The 26,677-nt window shown below is 52.7% G+C and overlaps 5 non-coding genes across 5 annotated transcripts; all 5 read right to left on the bottom strand.

Annotated features, from left to right (window-relative positions):
• Positions 1-9,889: 9,889 nt before the first annotated feature.
• On the bottom strand, positions 9,890-9,962 carry trnai-aau (transfer RNA isoleucine (anticodon AAU)). The gene has a single exon. It is a non-coding gene; the product is annotated as a tRNA-Ile (tRNA).
• A 3,753-nt stretch (positions 9,963-13,715) lies between these two features.
• trnat-cgu (transfer RNA threonine (anticodon CGU)) lies at positions 13,716-13,788 on the bottom strand. The gene has a single exon. It is a non-coding gene; the product is annotated as a tRNA-Thr (tRNA).
• Positions 13,789-16,953: 3,165 nt separating this feature from the next.
• Positions 16,954-17,025, bottom strand: trnai-aau (transfer RNA isoleucine (anticodon AAU)). Its single transcript has one exon. It is a non-coding gene; the product is annotated as a tRNA-Ile (tRNA).
• A 663-nt stretch (positions 17,026-17,688) lies between these two features.
• On the bottom strand, positions 17,689-17,761 carry trnat-cgu (transfer RNA threonine (anticodon CGU)). Its single transcript has one exon. It is a non-coding gene; the product is annotated as a tRNA-Thr (tRNA).
• Positions 17,762-24,463: 6,702 nt separating this feature from the next.
• Positions 24,464-24,536, bottom strand: trnat-agu (transfer RNA threonine (anticodon AGU)). The gene has a single exon. It is a non-coding gene; the product is annotated as a tRNA-Thr (tRNA).
• Positions 24,537-26,677: the final 2,141 nt, after the last annotated feature.

Genomic DNA, 26,677 nt, shown 5'->3' with positions numbered 1-26,677 from the left:
TTCTCACTTTGTCCCTCGAGCGGGGAGACTAGAGCGGGGGAAGGGGAGAGAGAGGGAAAAGGGGAGAGAGGGGGGTGATGGGAGAGATGGGGAGGGGAGAGTCTGAAGGGAATGGGGAGAGCGAGAGCTAGGGAATGAAAGGGAGGATGGAGGGGATGGACACTGGGGAGGGGAGGGAGAAGGAGTGGGTGGGGAGAGAGAGAGGAGGGGAGAAAATGAAAAGGGAGAGGGGAAGGAGTGAGCGAGAGGGGAATGGGAGAGAGAGGGGTAAGGCGAGAGCGAGAGACGGGAGGGGAAAGAGAGGGAAGGGGAGAGAGAGCGGGGGGAAGGTGAAAGTGATGTTAAGAGGAGTGATGGGGAAGGAGTGAGAGAGAGAGAGGAAGGAGTGAGAGAGCGAGGAAGGGGAGAGAGAAAGGGGAAGGGGAGAGAGGGAGAAGGGGAGAATCTGAAAGGAAAGGGAAAAGAGAGAGAGAGAGGAGGGAGGGGAGGAAAGGGAGCGGAGAAGGAGGAGGGAGAGGGAGAGTGGAAAGGCAGAGTCGGAGGGGGAGAGAGTGGGACGGGAAGAGGGTGAGGTGAGGGAGGGGAAAGGGGGAGAGGGGAACGAGTGAGAGACGGGGAAAGCGAGATAGCGGGAAAGTGAGAGAGGAATAAAAAGATGTGGAACGGGTCGTGATTGTTGTGTACACATGTAAACGTCACCAATATGTAAGACTTGCCACTAGGGGGCACACCTGTTGGAGACCCAATGGTCACCTGTACACCCTGGGACAAGCAGGTATATAAGGTGACTCACCATACTGCTTCCCCACCCTGGAGTCTGAATAAAGAGCACAAGGTCACCACAGTTTGAGCTTGCAATACAGTCCTGTGGATTTATTCTGAACATCACTCACTGGCGACGAGTAACGGATCACCAACCTTCACACGGTAATGGCTGCCGTTGGTCTTGTTGAGGGATTTGTTGAGGGTGATGATTTGGGAAGCCTTCGTTGAGCGTCCCGACCGGTACTACGTCGCCAATGAACAGGACGAGGCTGAGAGAGGGCGATCAAGACCAGGGCGATTCTCCTCACCGTATGTGGGTCTCCGATATACGGCCTGCTCAAAAACCTGCTGGCACCGGTCAAACCAGAGGAGAAGACTTACACAGAGCTGTGTGTGCTGGTGTGGGAACGCCTCAAGCCGAAGGAGAGCACCTTAAAGGTCAGGTATCACTTTTACACCCACCGGCGCTCCCAGGGCCAGAAGATTCCTTGCGGGGCAGTACGGTTTTTGCGGGATCTTTGCGGGAAATGTTGCCGAACGGTTTCGTGCTCGGAATCGGTCACGAGGTCATCCTTCGCAAGCTGCTGTCTGCCGGATCCCGGGATAAACTGGTCCTTTTCGGAATGGGAGGCAGTGACTAGTGGGGTACCGCAGGGCTCAGTGCTGGGACCCCAGCTATTTACAATATACGTCAATGATTTAGATGCAGGAATTGAGTGTAATATCTCCAAGTTTGCAGATGACACTAAGCTGGGTGGCCAGTGTGAGCTGTGAGGAGGATGCTAAGAGGCTGCAGGGTGACTTGGACAGGTTAGGTGAGTGGGCAAATACATGGCAGATGCAGAATAATGTGGATAAATGTGAGGTTATCCACTTTGGGGGCAAAAACAGGAAGGCAGAATATTATCTGAATGGTGACAGATTAGGAAAAGGGGAGGTGCAATGAGACCTGGGTGTCATGGTTCATCAGTCATTGAAAGTTGGCACGCAGGTACAGCAGGCGGTGAAGAAGGCAAATGGTATGTTGGCCTTCATTTAGAGGGGATTTGAGTATAGGAGCAGGGAGGTCTTACTGCAGTTGTAAGGGCCTTGGTGAGGCCTCACCTGGAATATTGTGTTCAGTTTTGGTCTCCTAATCTGAGGAAGGACATTCTTGCTATTGAGGGAGTGCAGCGAAGGTTCACCAGATTGATTCCCGGGATGGCTGGACTGATATATGAGGAGAGACTGGATAAACTGGGCCTTTATACACTGGTGTTTAGAAGGATGAGAGGGGATCTCATAGAAACGTATAAGATTCTGACGGGACGGGACAGGTTAGATGGAGGTAGTATTTTCCCGATGTTGGGGAAGTCCAGAACCAGGGGACACAATCTAAGGATAAGGGGTAAGCCATTTAGGACCGAGATGAGGAGAAACTTCTTCACTCAGAGAGTTGTTAACCTGTGGAATTCCCTGCCGCAGAGAGTTGTTGAGGCCAGTTCATTGGATATATTCAAGAGGGAGTTAGATGTGGCCCTTACGGCTAAAGGGATCAAGGGGTATGGAGAGAAAGCAGGAAAGGGGTACTGAGGGAATGATCAGCCATGATCTTATTGAATGGTGGTGCAGGCTCGAAGGGCCGAATGGCCTACTCCTGCACCTATTTTCTCTGTTTCTATGTTTCTCTCTGAGCAAGGCCATCACGACAGCCCAGGCCTTCATATCCACGAGCGATAACACGAAACAGATTCGAAGCTCACCGGCAAGTACTGTGCATAAAATAATGTATTCAGCAGGCAGAGCGGCACAGGACAGGGCCCACATGACCGCAGAGGCCAGACCTAGGCCTCGGGTGACTCAGAGTCCGCCGTGGGCCGTGAATGCGTATCCATTAGCATCATGTTGGCGCTGCTGGGGTCAGCCATCGAGCCCATCAATGTCGATTCAAGCCCTGTGTGTGCAAGGGCCGTGGAACAATGGGGCACCTCCAGCGAATGTGCAAACGGTCTGTGACTCACCACGTGGCAGAGTCAGGAGAGGACCATCGATCCAGCGAGGGTCACGCTGAACGAGCAGGAGAGGCAACTCAACCTGAGGCTGAAGGGGAAGTACATGGGGTACACACCTTCACCACCAAAAGCCCTCCGATAATGTGAAAAGTTGGACCTAACGGTACTCCAGTCTCCATGGAACTAGACACGGGGGCGGGTCAATCAATAATGAGCCAGAAGGCATTCGAGAGGCTGTGGGGGGGGGCGACAGAGCACAATGACCCAAGCTGATCCCGATTCAGGCAAAGCTGGGCACCTACACCAAGGAACTGAGACCAGTTATTGGTAGTGCGGGCATAAGGGTATCCCATGAGGGAGCGGTGCGCGATTTACCTCTGTGGATTGTTTCAGGTGATGGGCCAATGCTGCTTGGTAGAAGGTGGATGGGGAAGATTCGATGGAACTGGGAAGACCTCTGTGTACCTTCTCCGGCGAACAACCTCTCCCCTTGCTCAAAGGCTGAGCAAGCCCCCCACCTTCAGCTGAACCAGGCGTCGAAGTGCAGATCCATTTGCAGACCCCCGAGGCACAGGCCGCTCGTCGCGACCACCAGGAGGCGAAGACCAACCGAGCAGCGGTTACAGACGGGGGTACCCAGCACCCGAAGCCGACGACCTCTTGGCGGCGACGGAAGAGGCTCCAGGTCGACCAAGCGGAGCGGGGCTCCGGCCGAAACCATCCGAATGTGTCTTCCCGACGCCAGAGGCGGGAATCCCTGGGGAGGAAGATGGCGGCAGTCGAGAGAAGCGTCCAGACCACGGGTCGAGAGAAACGTCCAGACCACGGGATGTGGCCGCAACGGAACAGAGGCATGTGTTGGCCAGCGAGGAAGGCCACTGGGTTTGGGGTAAAGGTAAAGGGGGGGGCCGCTGAGAAGGCCAGGAACCCACTATGTTCCAATAAGTTGTTTGCACTGTGGAACCCATGTGAGCGTTCTTTCGTGGCCAATGGTGTACTATCATATGGGGTCGGGGGTACGTTAAAACAAGCCAAAGTAGCGGGCAAACAACAACCGGTCGTATATGTATCTGACAAAGTACATGTAGCAAGTGATGTGTTATCACATTACCGCCTGCTCACGGCGAACCGCCAGACGGGAGTGTTGCAGCTTATCCGTCGCAAAGACGTAATGCTCATCCCATCAGATTGCCCCCCCCCCCACTGTGGGGCAAACCCTGCAACGTGTTACAAAGAAAGGCAGGGAGGCTACACACAGTCGGTGGTGCGGGAACCTCCGTACTACGTCCCAGGATCCACGGGGGACCACACGGCCTCCCGCTACCACTGAAAGTCTCAGGGCCGTATCGGCCCATCCTGGGCTCTCCAGGCCTTAGGGTCAGCGACAATAGTCCGCAGCGGGCAGCCCAGATCACCAAGCCGAGCACCACACGTGTCGCGGTAGACTCCCTACAGACCCCGGCTGTCCCGGGTTGCTACGCAGTCACCGGACAGAATCGCTCAGGACCGAGCCTTCCGTCTGCTATCAGCAGAGAATGCACCACGATCGTACGGCCCCCCCTCCACGCCACATCAGAATAAGTGACGTGGACAATATTCAGGGCCCCCAGATGGGGCCGAGAGCACTGTGTGAGACAAAGAGGGGAATGGAGTGTGTGTGTGTGTGTGTGATGAAAATGGAGTGTTTGGTTGTGAAACCATGTACTGAGCAAACGCAGAAAGCGTTTGGACCAGACCAGACTGCAAACTATCGATAAGCAGGCCACCATTGTGAAAGGACCTGGCCACGTCTGTCCCATCACACCAGGCACTCGGCCGGGCAGCAACGTTCCGACCAACTCACCCAGGCCAGGAATTCAAATCAGGTGATCGACCCGGGGACACAGGGCGTCATATCGCCTCAACTTGCACATAACTGGTACATAAGCCTTTGGAGGGGGCGGGGGGGGAGTGATGTTATGTATGCACCTAAACCTCACCAATATGTCAGACTTGCCACTAGGGGCACACCTGTGGGAGGCCTAAGGGTCACTTGTGCACCCTGGGACAAGCAGGTACATAAGGTGATCCACCATGCTGCTTCCCCACTCTGGGGTCTCAATAAAGAGACCAAGGTCACAATAGTTTCAGCTTACGATACGGTCCCGTGGATTTATTCTGAACATAACAGTGATGGGGAGGGCAGAGAAAAGTGCTGTACCTGCATGCCAACTTTCAATGACTGATGTACCATGACACCCAGGTCTTGTTGCACCTCCCCTTTTCCTAATCTGCCGCCATTCAGATAATATTCGCCTTCATGTTTTTGCCACCAAAGTGGATAACCTCACATTTATCCACATTATGCTGCATCTGCCATGCATTTGCCCACTCACCTAACCTGTCCAAGTCACCCTACACACTTTTAGTGTCCTCCCCACAGCTCACACTGCCACCCAGTTGGACATATTACACTCAATTCCCTCATCCAAATCATTAATGTATATTGTAAATAGCTGGGGTCCCAGCACTGAGCCCTGCGACACTCCACTAGTCACTGCCTGCCATTCTGAAAACGACCCGTTTATCCCGATTCTTTGCTTCCTGTCTGCCAACCAGTTCTCTATCCACGTCAATGCATTACCTCCAATACCATGTGCTTTAATTTTGCACACTAATCTCTTGTGTGGAACCTTGTCAAAAGCCTTTTGAAAGTCCAAATACACCACATCCACTGGTTCTCCCTTGTCCACTCTACGAGTTACATCCTCAAAAAATTCTAGAAGATTTGTCTGGCATGATTTCCCTTTCATAAATCCATGCTGACTTGGATCGATCCTGTCACTGCTTTCCAAATGTGCTGCTTTTTGATGTTTAATAATTGATTCCATCATTTTCCCCACTACCGATGTCAGGCTAACCGCTCTATAATTACCCGCTTTCTCTCTCCCTCCTTTTTTAAACAGCGGCATAACATTAGTTACCCTCCAGTCCATAGGAACTGATCCAGAGTCGATAGACTGTTGGAAAATGATCACCAATGCATCCACTATTTTGAGAGCCACTTCCTTAAGTACTCTGGGATGCAGACTATCAGGCCCCGGGGATTTATCTGCCTTCAATCCCATCAATTTCCCGAACACAAGTTCCCACCTAATACGGATATCCTTCAGTTCCCCCTTCTCACTCGTCCCCTAGTACTTCCGGAAACTTATTTGTGTCTTCCTTCGTGAAGACAGAACCAAAGTATTTGTTTAACTGGTCCGCCATTTCTTTGTTCCCCATTATAAATTCACCTGAATCTGACTGCAAGGGATCTATGTTTGTCGTCACTAATCTTTTTAGAAGCTTTTGCAGTCAGTTTTTATGTTGCCTGCAAGCTTCCTCTCATACTCTATTTCCCCCCTCCTGGTTAAACCCTTTGTCCTCCTCTGCTGCATTACAAAATTCTCCCAGTCCTCAGGTTTGCTGCTTTTTCTGGCCAATTTATATGCCTCTTCCTTGGATTTAACACTATCCTTAATTTCCCTTGTGAGCCACATTCCCCATTTTATTTTTACTCCAGACAGGGATGTGCAATTGTTGGAGTTCATCCATGTGATCTTGAAATATTTGCCATTGTCAATCCAACATCAACCCTTTAAGGATCATTGGCCAGTCTATTCACATCTCACACCATCAAAGTTATCTTTCCTGAACTTCAAGGCCCTCCCTCATCTCTGAATTAATTCTGTCACTCTCCATCTTAATAAAGTATTTGACCCATATTTATAATTAAAGCCCTTGCTAATTTAAATACTGAACTAATTTTGAGTAGGCCCCAGTGAGATTTGAACCCACGACCCCTGGCCTACTAGACCCGTGCTCTAACCCCTGAGCTATGGAGCAACCTGCCCTGGGCTGTGGGTCATTTCCCAGTTAGTGCTGTGTGTCTGAAGAATGAGGAGGGGTCAGTGAAACGCTCAGATTGTGTCTCATCCCCCAGACTCCTGCCTCCGTCTCTTCAATATTCACTTCTCAACATCGATATATCGGGTCTTTCACGTAGTAAAACATCCCAAGGCAACTCAGTCACACTCTGTCCCAATCTCTCTGTCTCTCTGTCTCTCTCTCTCTCTGTCTCTCTATCACTTTCTCTCTGTCACTCACTGTCTCTCGAGCCGGAAGGGGTTAGAGAGGGGGAAGGGGAAAGTCAGAAGGGAAAGGAGAGAGAGAGAGGGAGGGGAGAGATTGAGGAGTGAGTGGAGAGAGAGGAGCGGAGAGTGGGAAGGGGAGAAAGTGGGGGAAAGGGACAGGGAGAGGGAAGGAGTGAGTGAGAGTGGGAAGGGGAGAGAGGGAGAGAGAGAGATGGAGTGAGCGCGGAGCGTGTCAGTAGTTGTTATTACATCGGTAGTCCACTATATGGGGCTCTATTGGAGGAAGAGAGAGGGAAGGGGAGAGTGAGGGGAAGGAGTGAGAGAGAGGGAAGGGGAGAGTAAGGGGAAGGAGTGAGAAAGAGGGAAGGGGAGAGTGAGGGGAAGGAGTGAGAGGCAGGGAAGGGGAGAGTGATGGGAAGGAGTGAGAGAGACGGGGAGAGTGAGGGGAAGGAGTGAGAGAGAGACGGGGAAGAGGAGAGACAGAGGGAACACCAACAATAATGTATATTTATATAGCGCCTTTAACGTCGTGAAACGTCCCAAGGTGCTCCACAGGAGGATTATGGGATAAAAATTTGACACCGAGCCACAAAAGTAGAAATTAGCGCAGGTGAAGAGGTCGGTTTTAAGGAGAGTCTTGAAGGAGGAAAGAGAGGTAGAGAGGCGGAGAGATTTAGGGAGGGAGTTCCAGAGCTTGGGGCCCAGGCAACAGAAGGCCCGGCCACCGATGGTGGAGCGATTATAATCAGGGATGGTCAGGAGGGCAGAATTAGAGGAGTGCAGACATCTCGGGGGGTTGTGGGGCTGGAGGAGATTACAGAGATAGGGAGGGGTGTAGGGGCTGGAGGAGATTACAGAGAAAGGGAGGGGTGTAGGGGCTGGAGGAGGTTACAGAGATAGGGAGGGGTGTAGGTGCTGGAGGAGGTTACAGAGATAGGGAGGGGTGTAGGGGCTGGTGGAGGTTACAGAGATAGGGAGGGGTGTAGGGGCTGGTGGAGGTTACAGAGATAGGGAGGGGTGTATGTGCTGGAGGCGGTTACAGAGATAGGGAGGGGTGTAGGGGCTGGAGGAGGTTACAGAGATAGGGAGGGGTGTAGGGGCTGGAGGAGGTTACAGAGATAGGGAGGGGTGTAGGGGCTGGAGGAGGTTACAGAGATAGGGAGGGGTGTAGGTGCTGGAGGAGGTTCCAGAGATAGGGAGGGGTGTAGGGGCTGGAGGAGGTTCCAGAGATAGGGAGGGGTGCAGGGGCTGGAGGAGGTTACAGAGAAAGGGAGGGGTGTAGTGGCTGGAGGAGGTTACAGAGATAGGGAGGGGTGTACGTGTTGGAGGAGGATATAGAGATAGGGAGGGGTGTAGTGCTGGAGGAAGTTACAGAGATAGGGAGGCGCGAGCGTCATGGAGGGATTTGTAAACAAGGATGAGAATTTTGAAATCGAGGCGTTGCTTAACCGGGAGCCAATGTAGGGCAGAGAGCACAGGGGGTGATGGGTGAGTGGGACTGGGTGTGAGTTAGGACACGGGGCAGCGAGCACAGGGGGTGATGTGTGAGTGGGGCTCGGTGCGAGTTAGGACACGGGGTCAGTGAGCACAGCGGGTGATGGGTGAGCGGGACTCGGTGCGAGTTAGGACACTGGGGCAGTGAGCACAGGGGGTGATGGGTGAGTGGGGCTCGGTGCGAGTTAGGACACTGGGGCAGTGAGCACAGGGGGTGATGGGTGAGTGAGATTCGGTGCGAGTTAGGACACGGGGCAGTGAGCACAGGGGATGATGGGTGAGTGGGGCTCGGTGCGAGTTAGGACACTGGGGCAGTGAGCACAGGGGGTGATGGGTGAGTGGGGCTCGGTGCGAGTTAGGACACTGGGGCAGTGAGCACAGGGGGTGATGGGTGAGCGGGACTCGGTTCGAGTTAGGACACGGGGTCAGCCGAGTTTTGGATCACCTCTAGTTTATATTGGGGTAGAATGTGGGAAGAATTGAGAGACAGGGGGAAGGGGAATGAGAGGTGGGGAGCGGAAGGGGGAGAGAGAGAGACAGGAAAGGATAGAGCGTGTGTGTGGCAAGGGAGGGGGGAGACGGGCAAAGCGAGATCGCGGGAAAGGGGGTAAAAGATGCAGAATGGGGGTCGGCAGAGAGAGATTTGGATGGAGAGAAAGTGTAACAGAGACTACAGCCTGTTGTTCCAGGGTCGGTATCAGAGCAGTTTAATATTTATAATTAAAGCCCTTGTTAATTGACGGTGAATTTAAATATTGAGCTAATTTTGAGTATGCCCCAGTGAGATTTGAACCCACGGCCCTGATTTACTAGACCAGAGCTCTAACCCCTGAGCTATGGAACCACCTGCTTTGGGAAACGCAGGGTAAGGAGCAGGAAAGAGAGGGGAAGGGAAAAGAGAGAGTGGAAGGAGTGAGAGAGAGGGGGAAGGGGAAATAGAGGGAGAGGGAAGGGTGGCGATGGAGTGAGTGAGAGAGGATAATGGATGAGAGCAGAAGGGGAGAGTAAGTGATGGAAGGGGAGAGAGGGGAAGGGCAGAGGGGGGAAGGGGAGAGAGATGGGAAGGCAAGAGAGGGAGGAGGCAAGGGAGAGAGAAAGGAAAGGGAGAGAGAGGGAGAACGGGAGACTCTGAAAAGAAAGGGAAAAGAGAGCGAGAGAGGAAGGAGGGGAGGGAGGGAAGTGGAGAGTGAAAAGGCGAGGGGAAGGGGAGAGAGGGTGGAGAGACTGGGTTGGCGAAAGAGACAGAGTGAGCGGAGAGAGGGGGTGAGAGAGTGGATAGCGGAGAGAGAGGGTGAGGCGAGGGAGGGGGAAAGGGGGAGAGGGGAATGAGTGAGAGACGGGAAAGCGATAAAAAGGTGTAGAACGGGTCGTCATGAGGAAGGGAGAGAGAGAGTGTCAGAGACACAAGAAGGAGGAGAGAGGGGGGACCCTGTTGTTGCAGGGACAGTCTTGGAGCTGTTTGATATTTATAATTAAAGCCCTTGTTAATTGACAGTGAATTTAAATGCTGAGCTAATTTTGAGCAGGCCCCAGTGAGATTTGAACCCACGACCCCTGGTTTATTAGACCAGTGCTCTAACCCCTGAGCTATGGAGCAACCCGCACTGGGAAATACAGGGGAAGGAGCAGGAAAGTGAGGGGAAGGGAAAAGAGAGAGTGGAAGGAGTGAGAGAGAGGGGGAAGGGGAGAGAGATTGGAAAGAGAGAGAGGGAGGAGGCAGGGGAGACGCCTGCCTCCGTCTTTTCAATATTCGCCTCTCAACATCGATATATCGGGTCTTTCACGTAGTAAAACATCCCAAGGCAACTCAGTCACACTCTGCCCCAATCTCTCTGTCTCTCTGTCTCTTTCTCTCTCTCCCTCTGTCTCTCTCTCTCTCTGTCTCTCTATCACTTTCTCTCTGTCGCTCACTGTCTCTCGAGCCGGAAGGGGTCAGAGAGGGGGAAGGGGAAAGTCAGAAGGGAAGGGAGAGAGAGAGAGAGAGAGAGGGAGGAGAGAGATTGAGGAGTGAGTGGAGAGAGAGGAGCGGAGAGTGGGAAGGGGAGAAAGCGGGCGAAAGGGACAGCGTAAGGGAAGGAGTGAGTGAGAGGGGGACGGGGAGAGAGGGAGAGAGATCGATGGAGAGAGAGAGGAGCGTGTCAGTAGTTGTTATTACATCGATAGTCCACTAGGTGGGGCTCTATTAGAGGAAGAGAGAGGGAAGGGGAGAGTGAGGGGAAGGAGTGAGAGAGAGGGAAGGGGAGAGTAAGGGGAAGGAGTGAGAGAGAGATGGAGAAGAGGAGAGTGAGGGGAAGGAGTGAGAGAGAGGGAAGGAGAGAGTGAGGGGAAGGAGTGAGAGAGAGGGAAGGGGAGAGTGAGGGGAAGGATTGAGAGAGAGGGAAGGGGTGAGTGAGGGGAAGGATTGAGAGAGAGGGAAGGGGAGAGTGAGGGGAAGGAGTGAGAGAGAGGGAAGGGGAGAGTGAGGGGATGGAGTGAGAGAGAGAGAAGGGGAGAGTGTGGGGAAGGAGTGAGAGAGACGGGGAAGAGGAGAGACAGAGGGAACACCAACAATAATGTATATTTATATAGCGCCTTTAACGTAGTGAAACGTCCCAAGGTGCTCCACACCGAGCCACAAAAATAAATATTAGCGCAGGTGAAGAGGTCGGTTTTAAGGAGAGTTTTGAAGGAGGAAAGAGAGATAGAGAGGCGGAGAGGTTTCGGGAGGGAGTTCCAGAGCTTGGGGCCAAGGCAACAGAAGGCCCGGCCACCGATGGTGGAGCGATTATAATCAGGGATGGTCAGGAGGGCAGAATTAGAGGAGTGCAGACATCTCGGGGGGTTGTGGGGCTGGAGGGGGTTACAGAGATAGGGAGGGGTGTAGGGGCTGGAGGAGGTTACAGAGATAGGGAGGGGTGCAGCGGCTGGAGGAGGTTACAGAGATAGGGAGGTGTGTGGGAAGTTACAGAGATAGGGAGGGTTGTGGGGCTGGAGGAGGTTACAGAGATAGGGAGGGGTGTAGGGGCTGGAGGAGGTGACAGAGATAGGGAGGGGTGTAGGGGCTGGAGGAGGTTACAGAGATAGGGAGGGGTGTAGGTGCTGGAGGAGGTTACAGAGATAGGGAGGGGTGTAGGGGCTGGAGGAGGTTACAGAGATAGGGAGGGGTGTAGGTGCTGGAGGAGGTTACAGAGATAGGGAGGGGTGTAGTGGCTGGAGGAGGTTACAGAGATAGGGAGGGGTGTAGGTGTTGGAGGAGGTTATAGAGATAGGGAGGGGTGTAGACGCTGGAGGAGGTAAGAGAGATAGGGAGGGGTGTAGTGCTGGAGGAAGTTACAGAGATAGGGAGGGGTGTAGGTGTTGGAGGAGGTTATAGAGATAGGGAGGGGTGTAGGGGCTGGAGGAGGTAACAGAGATAGGGAGGGGTGTAGTGCTGGAGGAAGTTACAGAGATAGGGAGGGGTGTAGGTGCTGGAGGAGGTTATAGAGATAGGGAGGGGTGTAGACGCTGGAAGTAGTTACAGAGATAGGGAGGGGCGAGCGTCATGGAGGGATTTGTAAACAAGGATGAGAATTTTGAAATCGAGTCGTTGCTTAACCAGGAGCCAATGTAGGGCAGAGAGCACAGGGGGTGATGGGTGAGTGGGACTGGGTGCGAGTTAGGACACGGGGCCAGTGAGCACAGGGGGTGATGGGTGAGCGGGACTCGGTGTGAGTTAGGACACCGGGGCAGAGAGCACAGGGGGTGATGGGTGAGCGGGACTCGGTGCGAGTTAGGACACGGGGGCAGTGAGCACAGGGGGTGATGGGTGAGCGGGACTCGGTGCGAGTTAGGACACGGGGTCAGCGAGCATAGGGGGTGATGGGTGAGTGGGACTGGGTGCGAGTTAGGACACGGGGGCAGTGAGCACAGGGGGTGATGGGTGAGCGGGACTGGGTGCGAGTTAGGACACGGGGCAGCGAGCACAGGGGATGATGGGTGAGCGGGACTCGGTGCGAGTTTGGACACGGGGGCAGTGAGCACAGGGGGTGATGGGTGAGTGGGACTCGGTGCGAGTTAGGACACGGGGCAGTGAGCACAGGGGGTGATGGGTGAGTGGGACTGGGTGTGAGTTAGGACACGCGGTCAGTGAGCACAGGGGGTGATGGGTGAGCGGGAGTGGGTGTGAGTTAGGACCCGGGGCAGTGAGCACAGAGGGTGATGGGTGAGTGGGACTCGGTGCGAGTTAGGACACGGGGCAGTGAGCACAGTGGGTGATGGGTGAGTGGGACTGGGTGCGAGTTAGGACACGGGGTCAGCCGAGTTTTGGATCACCTCTCGTTTATATTGGGGTAGAATGTGGGAAGAATTGAGAGACAGGGGGAAGGGGAGTGAGAGGTGGGGAGCGGAAGGGGGAGAGAGAGAGACAGGAAAGGATAGAGAGTGGGTGTGGCAAGGGAGGGGGGAGACGGGCAAAGCGAGATAGCGGGAAAGGGGGTAAAAGATGCAGAATGGGGGTCGGCAGAGAGAGATTTGGATGGAGAGAAAGTGTAATAGAGACGACAACCTGTTGTTCCAGGGTCGGTATCAGAGCAGTTTAATATTTATAATTAAAGCCCTTGTTAATTGACGGTGAATTTAAATATTGAGCTAATTTTGAGTATGCCCCAGTGAGATTTGAACCCACGACCCTGATTTACTAGACCAGTGCTCTAACCCCTGAGCTATGGAACCACCTGCTTTGGGAAACGCAGGGGAAGGAGCAGGAAAGAGAGGGGAAGGGAAAAGAGAGAGTGGAAGGAGTGAGAGAGAGGGGGAAGGGGAAATAGAGGGAGAGGGGAGGGTGGCGATGGAGTGAGTGAGAGAGGATAATGGATGAGAGCGGAAGGGGAGAGTAAGTGATGGAAGGGGAGAGAGGGGAAGTGGAGAGGGGGGAAGGGGAGAGAGATGGGAAGGCAAGAGAGGGAGGAGGCAAGCGAGAGAGAAAGGAAGGGGAGAGAGAGGGAGAACGGGAGACTCTGAAAAGAAAGGGAAAAGAGAGCGAGAGAGGAAGGAGGGGAGGGAGGGAAGTGGAGAGTGAAAAGGTGAGGGGAAGGGGAGAGAGGGTGGAGAGACTGGGTTGGTGAAAGAGACAGAGTGAGCGGAGAGAGGGGGTGAGAGAGTGGATAGCGGAGAGAGAGGGTGAGGCGAGGGAGGGGGAAAGGGGGAGAAGGGAATGAGTGAGAGACGGGAAAGCGATAAAAAGGTGTAGAACGGGTCATGATGGGGAAGGGAGAGAGAGTGTCAGAGAGGAGGGGACCCTGTTGTTCCAGGGACAGTCTCAGAGCTGTTTAATATTGATAATTAAAGCCCTTGTTAATTGACAGTGAATTTAAATACTGAGCTAATTTTGAGTAGGCCCCAGTGAGATTTGAACTCACGACCCCTGGTTTACGAGACCAGTGCTCTAACCCCTGAGCTATGGAGCCACCTGCCCTGGGAAATACAGGGGAAGGAGCAGGAAAGTGAGGGGAAGGGAAAAGAGAGAATGGAAGGAGTGAGAGAGAGGGGGAAGGGGAGAGAGATCGGAAAGAGAGAGAGGGAGGAGGCAGGGGAGACGCCTGCCTCCGTCTTTTCAATATTCGCCTCTCAACATCGATATATCGGGTCTTTCACGTAGTAAAACATCCCAAGGCAACTCAGTCACACTCTGCCCCAATCTCTCTGTCTCTCAATCTCTTTCTCTCTCTCCCTCTGTCTCTCTCTCTCTCTGTCTCTCTATCACTTTCTCTCTGTCGCTCACTGTCTCTCGAGCCGGAAGGGGTTAGAGAGGGGGAAGGGGAAAGTCAGAAGGGAAGGGAGAGAGAGAGAGAGAGAGAGAGGAGGAGAGAGATTGAGGATTGAGTGGAGAGAGAGGAGCGGAGAGTGGGAAGGGGAGAAAGCGGGGGAAAGGGACAGCGTGAGGGAAGGAGTGAGTTTGAGGGGGACGGGGAGAGAGAGAGAGAGAGAGATGGAGAGAGAGAGGAGCGTGTCAGTAGTTGTTATTACATCGATAGTCCACTAGGTGGGGCTCTATTAGAGGAAGAGAGAGGGAAGGGGAGAGTGAAGGGAAGGAGTGAGAGTGAGGGAAGGGGAGAGTGAGGGGAAGGAGTGAGAGAGAGATGGAGAAGAGGAGAGTGAGGGGAAGGAGTGAGAGAGAGGGAAGGGGAGAGTGAGGGGAAGGAGTGAGAGAGAGGGAAGGGGAGAGTGAGGGGAAGGATTGAGAGAGAGGGAAGGGGTGAGTGAGGGGAAGGAGTGAGAGAGAGGGAAGGGGAGAGTGAGGGGAAGGAGTGAGAGAGAGGGAAGGGGAGAGTGAGGGGAAGTATTGAGAGAGAGAGAAGGGGAGAGTGTGGGGAAGGAGTGAGAGAGAGGGAAGGGGAGAGTGAGGTGAAGGAGTGAGAGAGAGGGAAAGGGAGAGTGAGGGGAAGGAGTGAGAGAGAGGGAAAGGGAGAGTGAGGGGAAGGAGTGAGAGAGAGGGAAAGGGAGAGTGAGGGGAAGGAGTGAGAGAGAGACGGGGAAGAGGAGAGTGAGGTGAAGGAGTGAGAGAGAGGGAAGGGGAGAGTGAGGGGAAGGAGTGAGAGAGAGGGAAAGGGAGAGTGAGGGGAAGGAGTGAGAAAGAGACGGGGAAGAGGAGAGTGAGGTGAAGGAGTGAGAGTGAGGGAAGGGGAGAGTGAGGGGCAGGAGTGAGAGAGAGGGAAAGGGAGAGTGAGGGGAAGGAGTGAGAGAGAGACGGGGAAGAGGAGAGACAGAGGGAACACCAACAATAATGTATATTTATATAGCGCCTTTAACGTAGTGAAACGTCCCAAGGTGCTCCACAGGAGGATTATGGGATAAAAATTTGACACCGAGCCACAAAAATAGAAATTGGCGCAGGTGAAGAGGTCGGTTATTAGGAGCGTCTTGAAGGAGGAAAGAGAGGTAGAGAGGCGGAGAGGTTTAGGGAGGGAGTTCCAGAGCTTGGGGCCCAGGCAACAGAAGGCATGGCCCCCGATGGTGGAGCGATTATAATCAGGGATGGTCAGAGGGAAGAATTAGAGGAGTGCAGACATCTCGGGGGGTTGTGGGGCTGGAGGAGGTTACAGAGATAGGGAGGGGTGTAGGGGCTGGAGGAGATTACAGAGAAAGGGAGGGGTGTAGGGGCTGGAGGAGGTTACAGAGATAGGGAGGGGTGTAGGTGGTGGAGGAGGTTACAGAGATAGGGAGGGGTGTAGGGGCTGGAGGAGTTTACAGAGATAGGGAGGGGTGTAGGGGCTGGAGGAGGTTACAGAGATAGGGAGGGGTGTAGGGGCTGGAGGAGGTTACAGAGATAGGGAGGGGTGTAGTGGCTGGAGGAGGTTGCAGAGATAGGGAGGGCTGTAGGTGTTGGAGGAGGTTATTGAGATAGGGAGGTGTGTAGACGCTGGAGGAGGTAACAGAGATAGGGAGGGGTGTAGTGTTGGAGGAAGTTATAGAGATAGGGAGGGGTGTAGACGCTGGCGGAGGTAACAGAGATAGGGAGGGGTGTAGTGCTGGAGGAGGTTACAGAGATAGGGAGGGGTGTAGGTGTTGGAGGAGGTTATTGAGATAGGGAGAGGTGCAGGGGTTGGAGGAGGTTATTGAGATAGGGAGGGGTGTAGACGCTGGAGGAGGTAACAGAGATAGGGAGGGGTGTAGTGCTGGAGGAAGTTACAGAGATAGGGAGGGATGGAGGTGTTGGAGGAGGTTATAGAGATAGGGAGGGGTGTAGACGCTGGAGGAGGTAACAGAGATAGGGAGGGGTGTAGTGCTGGAGGAAGTTACAGAGATAGGGAGGGATGTAGGTGTTGGAGGAGGTTATAGAGATAGGGAGGGGTGTAGACGCTGGAGGAGGTAACAGAGATAGGGAGGGGTGTAGTGCTGGAGGAAGTTACAGAGATAGGGAGGGGCGAGCGTCATGGAGGGATTTGTAAACAAGGATGAGAATTTTGAAATCGAGGCGTTGCTTAACCGGGAGCCAATGTAGGGCAGAGAGCACAGGGGGAGATGGGTGAGTGGGACTCGGTGCGAGTTAGGACACGTGGGCAGTGAGCACAGGGGGTGATGGGTGAGTGGGACTCGGTGCGAGTTAGGACACGTGGGCAGTGAGCACAGGGGGTGATGGGTGAGTGGGACTGGGTGCGAGTTAGGACACGGGGCAGCGAGCACAGGGGGTGATGGGTGAGCGGGACTCGGTGCAAGTTAGGACACGTGGGCAGTGAGCACAGGGGGTGATGGGTGAGCGGGACTCGGTGCGAGTTAGGACACGGGGTCTGTCATATTTTGGATCACCTCTAGTTTATATTGGGTAGAATGTGGGAAGAATTGAGATACAGGGGGAAGGGGAGTGAGAGGTGGGGAGCGGAAGGGGGAGAGAGAGAGACAGGAAAGGATAGAGAGTGGGTGTGGCAAGGGAGGGGGGAGACGGGCAAAGCGAGATCGCGGGAAAGGGGGTAAAAGATGCAGAATGGGGGTTGGCAGAGAGAGATTTGGATGGAGAGAAAGTGTAATAGAGACGACAACCTGTTGTTCCAGGGTCGGTATCAGAGCAGTTTAATATTTATAATTAAAGCCCTTGTTAATTGACGGTGAATTTAAATATTGAGCTAATTTTGAGTAAGCCCCAGTGAGATTTGAACCCACGACCCTGATTTATTAGACCAGAGCTCTAACCCCTGAGCTATGGAACCACCTGTTTTGGGAAACGCAGGGTAAGGAGCAGGAAAGAGAGGGGAAGGGAAAAGAGAGAGTGGAAGGAGTGAGAGAGAGGGGGAAGGGGAAATAGAGGGAGAGGGAAGGGTGGCGATGGAGTGAGTGAGAGAGGATAATGGATGAGAGCGGAAGGCAGAGTAAGTGATGGAAGGGGAGAGGGGGGAAGGGGAGAGAGATGGGAAGGCAAGAGAGGGAGGAGGCAAGCGAGAGAGAAAGGAAGGGGAGAGAGAGGGAGAACGGGAGACTCTGAAAAGAAAGGGAAAAGAGAGCGAGAGAGGAAGGAGGGGAGGGAGGGAAGTGGAGAGTGAAAAGGTGAGGGGAAGGGGAGAGAGGGTGGAGAGACTGGGTTGGCGAAAGAGACAGAGTGAGCGGAAAGAGGGGGTGAGAGAGTGGATAGCGGAGAGAGAGGGTGAGGCGAGGGAGGGGGAAAGGGGGAGAAGGGAATGAGTGAGAGACGGGAAAGCGATAAAAAGGTGCAGAACGGGTCGTGATGGGGAAGGGAGAGAGAGTGTCAGAGACACAAGAAGGAGGAGAGAGGAGGGGACCCTGTTGTTCCAGGGACAGTCTCAGAGCTGTTTAATATTTATAATTAAAGCCCTTGTTAATTGACAGTGAATTTAAACACTGAGCTAATTTTGAGTAGGCCCCAGTGAGATTTGAACTCACGACTCCTGGTTTACGAGACCAATGCTCTAACCCCTGAGCTATGGAGCCACCTGCACTGGGAAATACAGGGGAAGGAGCAGGAAAGAGAGGGGAAGGGAAAAGAGAGAGTGGAAGGAGTGAGAGAGAGGGAATAGAGACAGCGAGAAAGAGAGGAAAAGAAAGGGAGGGGATGGAGAGAGAGAGAGTGGAAGGAGGGAAAGAGAGGGCTAGGGGTGGGAGAGAGAAAGGGGCGAAGGGGAGAGAGAGGAAGGAAGAGGAAAGAGATGTTAAGGGGAGAGAGGGCGAAGGAATGAGAGAGATTGGAGGAAATGGGTAGAGGAGAGAGAGGGAAACGGGAGAGTGCGGAAGGGGAGAGAGAGGGGAATGAGTGATAAAGAGAAATGGGGAGAGCGGCAGAATGTGTAGTGATGGGGAAGATAGGGAGAGAGGGAGAATGAGAAAGGGGGCGAAAGGAGAATAGGAGAGCTTTGTGTTTCAGGGTCAGTCTCAGAGCTGGTCAATATTTATTATTAAATCCCTTGTTAATTGACAGTGAATTTAAATACTTAGTTAACTTTGAATTGGCCCCAGTGAGATTTAAACCCACAACCACTAGTTTACTAAACCAGTGCTTTAACCCCTGAACTATGGAGCCACCTGTTCCAGCGAAAACAGGGGAAGGATCAGGAAAGAGAGGGGAAGGGAAAAGGAGTGCGGAGGGAGGGGAAGGAGAGAGAGTGGGGAAGGAGTGAGAGAGTGGGAAGGGGAGACAGCGAGGAAGAGAGGGAGTTGGGGAAAGAGAGGGCGGGGATGGAGAGAGAGAGTGTGGAATGGGGGGAGAGAGAGGGGAAGGAGTGGGAGAGAGGGGGGGAGGGGAGAGAGATGTTTAGGGGAGAAAGGGGAAAGGAGTGAGAGAGAGGGGGAGGGCAGCGAGGGGGAGAACCTGAAAGAAAAGGGAAAAGAGAGAGACGGGAGTGTAATGGTGTGGTGGTGGTCCCGGGGGTCAGGTTCACCTCTGACCTACTTGAGCGGTTCGAATCGCCCCCCACTCCCTTGGGTTCTAGACTCTGGATTTATTTGGGGGGGTGTGACAAAGTGCAAAGGTCAATGGTTTGGTGCAAAAGAACTTTGATTTTATTAAAGACAAGAAAATACAATGTCAAAACTTATAATCACTCTGATAAAGAACAATACATTACACATTCAAAGGGGGTGTACAGTAAAATGACACCTCCCACCTCCCCATACCTAATCCTAGCTAGGTTAGACTCCAGGGCAGGCAGGGACTATGCTTACCAATCCTTTCTGGTCAGTTAGCGGTAGTTCACGGTTTCGGGGTTCCTTGAATTGTGCAGGTTCTGCTTGCCGTACCCCGAACGTTGGAGAAGACTTCTAGCTGCACAATCTTCAGTTGGGTTGAGTCCACTGATGCGGTAAAGCACGTTTTGGATCTATGGGGTAAGTACCCGGTTTTCTTCGTTAGAAATAGGTTCAAAGTCTCTTTAGGTCATGTTTTCACCTGTTGGTAGTCAGGACTTAGATTGTAGATTGGAAACTTTCGATTCTTCGGTATCTTCCAGTTGGAGTTTATTTGGAGTTTGGTCGATCGCGGTGGTTTTTCATTGATACCACGTTGGCTGTGGTCAGTTGTTGCCGCGGTGGTGATGTTCTTCCTTCAGGACTTCAGGACTTCGAGGCTGGAGAAGTTAGTTTACAACAGTCGCGTTGGTTTCTCTCCCTTCTTGATGACACAAGCGTGGTCTCGGTTGTTTGGCAAAGTATGTCACACCCTCTGTTAAAACAGGGGCCAGTTATACGGTTTGAGTGGTTCTAATCTTCACACCAAATCAGTCCAGGATTCTTTGATTGAATTTGGCGGGCTTGACTCTTCTTTGTAATATTTTGGCGGGCTCGTTAAAAGTTAATATGTTTTGTGTGGGTTGATGTTCGATAAACTGCTTCCTGGTGCAAATATTAGTTTGGTAATCGCAATGTCCTTTTGTGCTTAGTTTTTCGCATACAGGCTGGATTGGGCCTCTTGGTGATGTATATGCTGAAATGGTTTTCCCGATTCAGGTTGATGGTTGGCTATCTCTGGGTTATTTGTTGTAATGTTAATGTCTCTTGTGGAGAAGGATTCTCGAATACCCATTTCTCCAGACAAGTTATGTTAGTCCCAACACCCAGACAGCCTCAATAATCAAGTTGTCTCCTGTTCGTTCTTTGGGCCCGCTCACAGCCTTGAATGTGTCTTTAAAAAGTCCAAAATTCTACTAAAGTTCGCAGTTTCTTCCATAAGCACTTTAGGGTTGCAAACTTTCCGATCGATAGTCCAAAATTAAATATCCTTTCGAATGAGCCCAAACACTGTGAGGAGATTCTTGTGAATTTTGCATCCTTTCAAGGGGGAAGAGAGTTGGAGGAATGAGAAACAGGTATCTAAATACTAAAATTAGACCCCAGTGATATTTGAACTCACGACCCCTGGTTTACAAGACCAGTGTACTAACCGCTGAGCTATGGAGCCACCTGCTCTCTGAAAGACAGGGGAAGGAGCAGGAAAGAGAGGGGAAGGGAAAAGAGAGAGTGGAAGGAGGGAGAGAGTGGGGAAGGGGAGAGAGTGGGGAAGGAGTGAGAGAGATGGAAGAGGAGACTGGTCTTTGGCCAGGGACTCCCAGGTGTCGGTGGGAATGTTGCACTTTATCAGGGAGGCTTTGAGGGTGTCCCTTGTAACGTTTCCTCTGCCCACCTTTGGCTCGCTTGCCGTGAAGGAGTTCCGAGTTGAGCGCTTGCTTTGGGAGTCTCGTGTCTGGGACATGCGGACTATGTGGCCCTGCCCAGCAGATAGCTCTTGGTCGGCTGGTGCAGACACGATGGGCCGAAATGGTCTTCTTCCCTGCTGTCAGTTTCTATGAGTCGATGATATATCGGTGTCTCTGAGACTGGATGTGGAAAAGGTGGGATACAGACTGGGAGTGGGAAGTGAAAGTGCTGTGGGCAGATTGTAAAGTGCGGAGTGAGTGGTTCCTGTTGATGACGTCGGCCTGTCGCCGATTGACGGTCAATTCAGTAACAGAAGCCAAAATTGAGTAGGCCCCAGTGAGATTTGAACCCACAACCCCCTGGTCAACAAGACCAGTGCTCTAACCCCTGAGCTATGGAGCAACCTGTAATACCAGCTCCTGTTTGCATCTTACTATTGTTAACAAGTAGGTGGGGCCCGAATAATCATTCTTGGTGATTAGAAACATAGAAACATAGAAAATAGGTGCAGGAGTAGGCCATTCGGCCCTTCTAGCCTGCACCGCCATTCAATGAGTTCATGGCTGAACATTCAACTTCAGTACCCCATTCCTGCTTTCTCGCCATACCCCTTGATCCCCCTAGTAGTAAGGACCTCATCTAACTCCTTTTTGAATATATTTAGTGAATTGGCCTCAACAACTTTCTGTGGTAGAGAATTCCACAGGTTCACCACTCTCTGGGTGAAGAAGTTCCTCCGCATCTCGGTCCTAAATGGCTTACCCCTTATCCTTAGACTGTGACCTCTGGTTCTGGACTTCCCCAACATTGGGAACATTCTTCCTGCATCTAACCTGTCTAACCCCGTCAGAATTTTAAACGTTTCTATGAGGTCCCCTCTCATTCTTCTGAACTCCAGTGAATACAAGCCCAGTTGATCCAGTCTTTCTTGATAGGTCAGTCCTGCCATCCCGGGAATCAGTTTGGTGAACCTTCGCTGCACTCCCTCAATAGCAAGAATGTCCTTCCTCAGGTTAGGAGACCAAAACTGCACACAATACTCCAGGTGTGGCCTCACTAATGCCCTGTACAACTGTAGCAACACCTCACTGCCCTTGTACTCAAATCCCCTCGCTATGAAGGCCAACATGCCATTTGCTTTCTTAACCGCCTGCTGTACCTGCATGCCAACCTTCAATGACTGATGTACCATGACACCCAGGTCTCTTTGCACCTCCCCTTTTCCTAATCTGTCACCATTCAGATAATAGTCTGTCTCTCTGTTTTTACCACCAAAGTGGATAACCTCACATTTATCCACATTATACTTCATCTGCCATGCATTTGCCCACTCACCTAACCTATCCAAGTCACTCTGCAGCCTCACAGCATCCTCCTCGCAGCTCACACTGCCACCCAACTTAGTGTCATCCGCAAATTTGGAGATACTACATTTAATCCCCTCATCTAAATCATTAATGTACAGTGTAAACAGCTGGGGCCCCAGCACAGAACCTTGCTGTACCCCACTAGTCACTGCCTGCCATTCTGAAAAGTACCCATTTACTCCTACTCTTTGCTTCCTGTCTGACAACCAGTTCTCAATCCATATCAGTACACTACCCCCAATCCCATGTGCTCTAACTTTGTACATCAATCTCTTGTGTGGGACCTTGTCGAACGCCTTCTGAAAGTCCAAATATACCACATCAACTGGTTCTCCCTTATCCACTCTACTGGAAACATCCCTGAACATTCACAGAATCTTGCAGCACACAAGGAGGGCCATTCGGCCCATCGTGTCTGTGTCGGCTGTGTGAGAGAGATTCGTGCTTGGAAGTTGTAAAAGGAGGGAGAGAGGGGAATGAGTGGGAGAGGGAATGGGAGAGAGAGGGGAAAGGAGTCAGCCAGAGGGGAATGGGAGAGAGCGGAATGGGAGAGAGCGAGAGGGGGAGGGGAGAGAGATGGGAAACCGAGAGAGGGAGGAGGCAGGGAAGAGAGAAAGGAAGGGAAGAGAGAGGGTGCAGGGGAGAATCTGAAAAGAAAGGCAAAAGAGTGAGAGAGAGGAGGGAGGGGAGAATGGGGAAGGGGAGAGAGAGGGAAAGGGGAGAGAGATGTGAAGTCGAGAGAGGGATGAGGCAGGAAAGAGAGAAAGGAAGGGGAGAGAGAGGGAGCAGGGGAGAATCTGAAAAGAAAGGCAAAAGAGGGAGAGAGAGGAGTGAGGGGAGGGAGCGGAAGGAGAGAGAGGGGAAGGGGAGAGAGAGAGGGGAAGGGGAGAGAGAGATGGAGAAAGTGAGATTGCGGGAAAGTAAGAGAGGAGTTTAAAAAAAAATGTAGAACAGGTTGTGATCTGGAAAGCAGAGAGACAGGGAAAGGTGTGAGGGGAGCCTGTAGTTCCAGGGCCAATCTCAGAGCTGTTTAATATTTATAATCAATGCCCTTGTTAATTGACAGTTAATTTAAATACTGAGCTAATTTTGAGTCGGCCCCAGTGAGATTTGACCCCACGACCCCTGGTGCTCTAACCCCTGAGGTATTGAACCACCTGCCATGGGCTGTGGGTCATTCCCCAGTTAGTGCTGTGTGTTTGAAGAATGAGGAGGGGTCAGTGAAACGCTCAGATTGTGTCTCATCCCCCAGACTCCTGCCTCCGTCTCTTCAATATTCGCCTCTCAACATCGATATATCGGGTCTTTCACGTAGTAAAACATCCCAAGGCAACTCAGTCACACTCTGCCTCAATCTCTCAGTCTCTCTGTCTCTCTGTGTCTGTCTCTTTCTTTCTGTCTCTCACCTTCTCACTCTGTCCCTCGAGGGGAGAGGGTAGAGCGGGGGAAGGGGAGAGAGAGGGAGAAGGGGAGAGAGAGGGGGGATGTGAGAGATGGGGAGGGGGAGAGTCTGATGGGAAAGGGGAGAGCGAGAGCGAGGGAATGAAAGGGAGGATGGAGGGGAGTGGAGACTGTGGAGGGGAGGGAGAAGGAGAGGGAGGGGAGAGAGAGAGGAGGGGAGAAAATGAAAAGGGAGAGGGGAAGGAGTGAGCGAGAGGGGAATGGGAGAGAGAGCGAGGGAAGGCGAGAGCGAGAGAGGGGAGGGGAAAGAGAGGGAAGAGGAGAGAGAGTGGGGGGAAGGTGAAAGAGATGTTGAGAGGAGTGATGGGGAAGGAGTGAAAGAGAGAGGGGAAGGGGAGAGAAAGAGTGGGGAAGGAGAGGGAAAGAGAGGGGAAGGGAAAAGAGAAAGTTGGGAATGTGAAAGAGCGGGAGGGGAAGGGGAGAGAGTGGGAGAAGGGGGAAATCTGAAAAGAAATGGAAAAGAGGGAGAGAGAGTGGAGGGAGGGGAGGGAGGGGACGAAAGAGAGGGAGGAAGCAGAGGGAAGCGGAGAGTGAAAAGCGGAGAGAGGGGGAAGGAGAGACAGTGAGGGGAGAGGGTTAGAGAGGGGAATGAGTGAGTGTAATGTCTGTAAGCTTGTAATGTTTGTCGCTCCACACTGTGGATGTGGACATATTGTGTACTGCAACTGCAGAGTTAATAATTAAACTGAACCAGGCAGATTTCCGGAGGCTTCCGAGAGAGCTGCCTGCCTTGTTCGGAGCTGTGTGTGCTGTGCTCTGTGAATATATCACAGTGAGAGATGGGGAAAGCGAGATAGTGGGAAAGGGAGAGAGGTAGGAAGGAGAGAGAGAGAGTTGGAAATGGGAGACAGGGAGGAAGAGAGATGGAAGGCGAGAGAGGGAGGGGAGAGAGAGAAAGAGAGGGAGGGGACAGAGAGAGGGGGAATGGGAGAATCTGAAAAAAAAGTGAAAAGAGAGAGAGGAGGGAGGGGAGGGAAGAGAGAGCAGGGGAAAGTGGGGGATGGAAGAGGGTGACAGATGGGAATGTGAGAGACGGGAAAAGCGAGAAAGCGGAAAAATCATGTCAAGCAGAGAGAGAGAGAATGTTGTGAGGGGACCCTGTTGTTCCAGGGTCGGTCTCAGAGATGTTTAATATTTATAATTAAACCCCTGGCTAATTGACACTGAGCTAATCTTGAGTAGGCCCCAGTGAGATTTGAACACACGACCCCTGGTTTACTAGACCAGTGCTCTAACCCCTGAGCTATGGAACCACCTGCCCTGGGCTATGGGTCATTCCCCAGTTAGTGCTGTGTGTTTGAAGAATGAGGAGGGGTCAGTGAAACGCTCAGATTGTGTCTCATCCCCCAGACTCCTGCCTCCGTCTCTTCAATATTCGCCTCTCAACATCGATATATCGGGTCTTTCACGTAGTAAAACATCCCAAGGCAACTCAGTCACACTCTGTCCCAATCTCTCTGTCTCTCTGTCTCTCTCTCTCTGTCTCTCTATCACTTTCTCTCTGTCGCTCACTGTCTCTCGAGCCGGAAGGGGTTAGAGAGGGGGAAGGGGAAAGTCAGAAGGGAAAGGAGAGAGAGAGAGGGAGGAGAGAGATTGAGGAGTGAGTAGAGAGAGAGGAGCGGAGAGTGGGAAGGGGAGAAAGCGGGGGAAAGGGACAGCGTGAGGAAAGGAGCGAGTGAGAGGGGGAAGGGGAGAGAGGGAGAGTGTGAGATGGAGAGAGAGAGGAGCGTGTCAGTAGTTGTTATTACATCGGTAGTCCACTAGGTGGGGCTCTATTAGAGGAAGAGAGAGGGAAGGGGAGAGTGAGGGGAAGGAGTGAGAGAGAGGGAAGGGTGAGTAAGGAGAAGGAGTGAGAGAGAGGGAAGGGGAGAGTGAGGGGAAGGAGTGAGAGAGAGGGAAGCAAAGTGTGAGGGGAAGGAGTGAGAGAGAGAGTTAGGGGAAGGAGTGAAAGAGAGACGGGGAAGAGGAGAGTGAGGTGAAGGAGTGAGAGAGAGGGTAGGGGAGAGTGAGGGGAAGGAGTGAGAGGCAGGGAAGGGGAGTGAGGGGAAGGAGTGAGAGAGACGGGGAGAGTGAGGGGAAGGAGTGAGAGAGAGACGGGGAAGAGGAGAGTGAGGTGAAGGAGTGAGAGAGAGGGAAGGGGAGAGTGAGGGGAAGGAGTGAGAGAGAGGGAAGGGGAGAGTGAGGGGAAGGAGTGAGAGAGAGACGGGGAAGAGGAGAGACAGAGGGAACAACAACAATAATGTATATTTATATAGCGCCTTTAACGTAGTGAAACGTCCCAGGGTGCTCCACAGGAGGATTATGGGATAAAAATTTGACACCGAGCCACAAAAGTAGAAATTAGGGCAGGTGAAGAGGTCGGTTTTAAGGAGAGTCTTGAAGGAGGAAAGAGAGGTAGAGAGGCGGAGAGGTTTAGGGAGGGAGTTCCAGAGCTTGGGGCCCAGGCAACAGAAGGCAAGGCCACCGATGGTGGAGCGATTGTAATCAGGGATGGTCAGGAGGGCAGAATTAGAGGAGTGCAGACATAAGGACATAAGAACATAAGAATTAGGAACAGGAGTAGGCCATCTAGCTCCTTGAGCCTGCTCCGCCATTCAATGATTGTGGGGTTACAGAGATAGGGAGGGATGTAGGAGCTGGAGGAGGTTGCAGAGATAGGGAGGGTTGTGGGAAGTTACAGAGATAGGGAGGGGTGTGGGGCTGGAGGAGGTTACAGAGATAGGGAGTAGTGAGGGGCCATGGAGTGATTTGTAAACAAGGATGAGAATTTTGAAATCGAGGCATTTCTTAACCGGGAGCCAATGTAGTGCAGCGAGTACAGAGGGTGATGGGTGAGTGGGACTGGGTGTGAGTTAGGACACGGGTCAGCGAGCACAGGGGGTGATGGGTGAGTGGGACTCGGTGCGAGTTAGGACACGGGGTCAGTGAGCACAGGGGGTGATGGGTGAGTGGGACTCGGTGCGAGGTAGGACACGGGGTCAGCGAGCACAGGTGGTGATGGGTGAGTGGGACTCGGTGCGAGTTAGGACACGGGGTCAGTGAGCACAGGGGGTGATGGGTGAGTGGGACTCGGTGTGAGTTAGGACACGGGGGCAGTGAGCACAGGGGGTGATGGGTGAGCGGGACTGGGTGCGAGTTAGGACACGGGGCAGCTGAGTTTTGGATCACTTCTAGTTTATATTGGGTAGAATGTAGAAAGAAGTGTGAGAGAGGGGGAAGGGGAGAGGATGGGGAGAGTGAGGGGAAGGGATAGTGAGTGTGGCGAGGGAGGGGCAAGGGAAATGAGTGAGAGACGGGGAAAGCAAGAAAAATATGTAGAACGGGTCGTGAGGGGGCAGGGAGAGGGAGAGGAGAGAGTTGAAGAGACACAAGAAGGAGGAGAGGGGAGCCTATT

The sequence above is a fragment of the Pristiophorus japonicus genome, unplaced genomic scaffold (genome assembly GCF_044704955.1).
Source record: "Pristiophorus japonicus isolate sPriJap1 unplaced genomic scaffold, sPriJap1.hap1 HAP1_SCAFFOLD_940, whole genome shotgun sequence".
NCBI classification, from domain to species: Eukaryota; Metazoa; Chordata; class Chondrichthyes; family Pristiophoridae; genus Pristiophorus; species Pristiophorus japonicus.
This window is presented reverse-complemented; position numbering and strand designations above follow the sequence as displayed.